The sequence below is a fragment of the Mus musculus genome, chromosome X, assembly GCF_000001635.26.
Source record: "Mus musculus strain C57BL/6J chromosome X, GRCm38.p6 C57BL/6J".
In the NCBI taxonomy this organism is placed as follows: domain Eukaryota; kingdom Metazoa; phylum Chordata; class Mammalia; order Rodentia; family Muridae; genus Mus; species Mus musculus.
Window position 1 is genome coordinate 44,747,679 of NC_000086.7, and position 5,710 is coordinate 44,753,388.

The window sequence follows — 5,710 nt, forward strand, 5'->3', positions numbered from 1 at the left end:
AAATAAAGAAATTGTTGAGCACACTTAAAATTGACTTTCCTTTCCTCTGTTGTGACGGACAAACACCTCTGGAAAGCATTGGTTTTATTATCCTGAAAAATAAGGTTACAAAAATAGGATTAACTTTACAAAATATTACTTTTGGAGAATAACTATGAAAGATAAAGAAAAGGAATCGGGCATGTGTAGGATGAACCTTCTCTTTAGAATGCACAAGTGAAAGCTTAGTGTGAAGGAGGGAGGACTGGCATGGACAAGCTTTGAGAGCAGATTAGTCACTAAAGGATGCCAGCATCAAGCAGAAGTGGTTGACTATCATTCCTCCATCATGCTTAATTATTGGCTCGGAGCCTTTCAGAGTTTTACAAATAAGCTCTGAAGTTATGACACTTAGACTTTTGTGGTAAATGGTGTTCTCTAATGCATGTTCTCTTAAGAGAATCTGAACAATTTTTAGTGCACAGATGGAACCATCCATGCCATTATGAGCAACTTTCCTACAAATTCCTTGAAATTCCTTGTCTGAAGACACATTTAGAGCAAGAAAGTTAATGGAAAAAATTATAACTCCTATAATTGGTTCCTGTGGGGGACCTGATGCTGCTTCCTTTCCTAGAACTTTAATATTGATCCTCATCAGGAGATGTAATCTGAACGAATATTGTGGGTGTTTCTAATGATATGATTACAAACACCATGCTTGGAAAATAGGAGTTTTAGCCTTCATATCCTTTTCATGTAGGGGGTGTTACACATAGCCTACTTGCAGCTATAAAAAGGCAAAAGTACACCAAGAGTAACTCACAGGGAACATTTGGAATCATACAGTTCTCTCTGTCCCTACTTTATAGCAGTAACCCTCCTTCCTCCTACGTTTTATCATGGACTATTAGTCCCTCCAAACATAATAGTTCAACTTCCGGTTTTCTGAACATAAATCTTATTAGCAGACAACAATTTTGCAGTCACATCAGCACTTTTTGCTCTTTTTAAACTTTAGAAATGTACAAACCGAACACTCTTGGAATGATAACTAAGATCACTTTGTATCAGCACATTGATTCACACTCAAGTACTCTTTCTCCCAAGGACAGACATACCTCGCAGTGGTTACTTGCTTAATGCTTTCTTCCTTTTTTTTTTTTTTGACATTATATTAGTCAATTTAAGCTGCCATAACAAAATAAGATAAACTAAATTAAACAACAAATTTGAATTTTTCAAAGTAAAATCCTGACATTAGGTTGATAGTATGATCACTTTCTTTATAAAGGCTCATTTTTGTTTTCTTATTTTACACAGACATCAAGAGAAAGTTATGGTACCTTAATTTCTTTGTAATTACCAAGATCCTTCTACTTTCTTGACTTCACCTAACTTTAATTACACCTTTCAAGGTCCCAATTATAAGTACCCCCACAAAGGGTATGCATGTTTCAGTGTATAAATTTGGATAAATAGAAATATTCAGTCATATAGTATACCAAATTCACTGCCAGTTCAGCAATTCACAGTTTTCCAATATATAGAATGTCTTTCAAAATTCCATTGAACTCTCATAGGCAATCAGGTTTAGCAAAAATTCCATAAGCTAAAGAAAAGTATCATTCAATTCTGATACTAATTAGGAAGATGGATATTTTATTAATACCATAAGATAAGGTTTCAGGCCAGTAAGACTGCCCTTAGTTAGGATATCATTTATAAAAAGTCTTGAGAGTTTACTTGAATGTCTGAAAAATCAGATGTAAATTGAAGGTCTTTTGTAATCTTCACCATTACTTTTTATAATATACTTAAATATTTATAAAATATTAGTACTAAATATACTATTCTAAATGATATAAATAAGAAATAGCTAGACAAAATATTCTTAATCAAGGTATGGAAGTAAGAGGATAAAAATGGCAGATATTTCATGCCCTTGTGAGTCTCCTCACTTTCCCAAGATATAACCAATTCAGAATAATCTTGAATGACATTGTTTAAAATATTTAATTAAATTTCATGATGTCAACATGATTGATTAAATCATTAGTCATTGGTGATTGAACTCAAATCCTTAGTCTGTTTCCTTTCCCTGGAGGTAAGTGTTAGGCTGCATTTGAAAGTTTCAGCACTTTAATAAAATATTTGGCTTCCCTAGAGACTAAACCCCATTCTGAAGCTGTCTAAGGACCACCAAGAATCACTTTCTCAGCATAAATTCACTTATGGTAGGAAAAGAGCTTGCTATAAATAATGAAAGAGACTTCTATCACTTGGGAAAGGATAACTGTGTCAGGAAATATAAACAAATACCAAACATATATACTTTGTATAGTACTTCCAACCTTGAAGTCTCAGAACAAAAGTTTCTTTTAGGATGAAGAATCCATAACAGTTAAAAGTTACTGACACCTATGAGCACAATCTGATTGGCCTCAATAGGCTTTTCCAATTGACCACTATTCTGAGCATTAGCAGGGCTAAATTTTTAAGACTTTTTCCAGAGTACACTGAGCAAAAGAGGAGGATAAGATAATCTACTGAACCATTTTTTTTAGGTATGATAAAATGAATGATATTCTGCTATACTCATAGATTAGACTTTAGTCATCAGCAGAGAGGCCTCCTCCTGCATTTTGTGGAGAAACGGAATCAGTGTTACATACATCACTTTGACCTTGCCTTGTTTCTAAATCAGAAATTATCTCATAAATGTATGTCTCCACCCTATCAGAGATCCAGTATAATGGAAGGGACTCTATCATTGGTTTATGTATGTATTTTAAATTTCTTAATCTAATACAATATTTCTCCCATAACCTAAATAATGTATTCATTCTTTTACAGCAATAACTATCCCTCTTCTCCATCAACGCCTATCTTAGTATTTTTGTTTTATTATAATAAACATTTTTGAAAGGCTAATATGTAAAAGAAACTTAGGCTACTGCTTGTGTCTGGCATATTTAAGTAGCATAACATCAGTGTCATTTGAGGATTTCTTAGCATTCTGTCATAGTGGCTAGGATTAGAGGCTGAGAAGGTATAGACAATTATTTACTTACTAATTACAGATTTTGGTAGGCATATAGTAAGAGAGAAGCATGTGAGTGAGACAAGAAAGCCAAATTCATTTCAGAATAGCTCCCTCACCTAGCAACAAAATCCAGAGCTACTTTCTGAGCTATATTCTCTAACCCACATTATTATTATTATTATTATTATTATTATTATTATTATTAATTTTTTAATTTCAAATGTTGTCCACCTTCCTGGTCCCTCCTCCATGAGCCCCCTACCCCTTTTCCCCTTCATCTCTAAGAGAGTGTTCCCCTACCCTCCTACCCACTTCCAACTCACCCCTCTAGTATCCCCCTTCTTTGAGGCATCAAGTCTTCTTGGAGCCAAGAATATCCTCTCCCACTGAGGCAGTTCTCTATTACATATGTAACTTGGGCTTTGAACAAGTCCATGTTTTTACTTTGCTTAGTGGCTTAGTTCCTGGGACAGGCAGTAATTAGGTCAGAAGCCATATCCTCCAACAACCTAAACACCTTTTACTATGCTCCACTCTTAAAGGTTCTACTAAAGTTTTGTTGTTTGTTTTTAGATTAATTACCTTTTTTTTTTTTTACATCTCAATTGCTGTCTCCACTGCCAGCCCCCAGTAACAGAGTACCTCTCCCAGTATGCCTAGCATTCTCCTGTGATATGGTGGTTGTCTCCTCGGTACCCCCCTACCTTAGTGCATCAAGTCTATGCAGAGATATGCTCATCCTCTCCCACTGAGGCCAGACAAGGTAGCCCAGTTAGGGGAACATGATCAACAGGCAAGCAACAGCTTTAGGGATAGCCCTGCTCCAGTTGTTGGGGTCCAACATGGAGACTGAGCTTCATGTCTGCTACATATGTGATTGTGGTCTTGGTCTAATCCGTATATGCTCTTTTTGTTGGTGGCTCAGTGAGTGTCTGAGGATTCAAGTTACTTGAATCTATTGGCCTTCCTATGGAGCTCCTATCCCCTTTGGACCTTAAATCTGTCCCCCAGTTCTTCCATAAGAATCCCCTAATAACTTTGAACATTGCCACAATGGGAATCAAACAGCTTGTAACACTAGAATATTTGGAGGATGAGTTACATCCAAACTTCAGAAGTACCTAATCTTTTCTGTCTTTGGAAGAAATAATAGTTTCAAATTTTCTCCTTTTCAAGACTAGAATGGAGAATGTTACCATCTTATATATCTATACTCGATAGGTGAAATGTGTATTTATATGCAATGAGTGTTCTTGTTGCCAACTAGATTAGACTGGAAAGTGTCTAGATTAGGAAAATATACTTCTGGATATGTCTGTGAATATACCTTCACATATGTGAGATCGTTAGGAAAATAATCTAATGAACATTTTAATATACTGAGGGATTAAAATTTTGACTAAAACTTTGGAAGGTAGTGAAACTACATGATATGGGTCTTAGTAGATGGAAATAAATCATTGGGAATGTGTCTTTAAAGAGTGCAGCACCCACACCTTTACTGTATCTTTTCTCCTCTGTTTTCTGGCTGTTAGGATGGAGACCCTTCCAATACCTAATTGCAACACAATGGAATAAAACCTCTGACATTGTGAACATTTTTTAAAGTGCACATTTCAGACATTCTATCACAGTACCAAGGAAACTGAAGTTCACATCCTGAATTTTATTTCTATCTAATATAATTTCTAAATTATATTTCTGTTTGGACATAAGTAATGAGTTGTTTTTAAATGTATGAGTACACTAAAACACATTTTTCTCCCAAATGAGGTCAATGAATGGCCTTCTCAATCAATCCATTTTCAGTTTTGTCACAAAAAATTAGCAGTAGAGCTGTATGTTTTTTTTTAGACACCACGCCTTGTTTGAACATGTGTTTATTTGCTACTTTGATTTAGCATTGTGTCAGGTAAGGACAAAAATTCAAGTAATATGGTGAATATGGCAAACACTTAATTGTCATGTTAGAGTTCCAGTTGCTTGGGACTGATTACATAATTGTCCAACATGTTCTTCAATATTTTTCTATAAAATTGAACCATAGAATCAAAGTATTTATCAATTTTTGAATATTCTTTAGTTATCTTAATTTTAATTATAAATATACATTAAGCATCAAACATGCTAGTGTTTATTGTATTGATTTACCCCAGTTTTAAGCAAATCATATTTTGATTACCAGTACAAATTCTCTACTGGATCATTACTCTGGTGATACTCTTCACATCATTGCTAAACTCCATAGCACATGTTTTGATCTGAAAATAATGAAACTCAGTAGTCCAATTTTCTGAAATATATTTTGTTTTATTTAACTTATAACACTGTAAAAACGCATGTCTATCAGTTAATAGGTAATTCAAATTCCTTTCATAACCCATTTGTAATATTGTGACCTACTTGTGGCAGTGATTTAATAACTAGGTTCACAACCTTCCACTCTGGGAATCTTAAATTTCTTTCTATCTTACTGGCATAAAAGAGTTATTGTTGATATTTCCCATTTCAAAGAGTACAAGAGGCACACCACTGTATTCCATCTATCTCTGCACTGGTTTATTATTTCTGTGTCAACATTTACTTATTTAATAGTTCCTCATGATCACTTTAAGTAGGTACAATAGGATACCTTCTTATTAATTACTGTCAACTTCCAAATCCACAATGGGATTCTTTACTAGG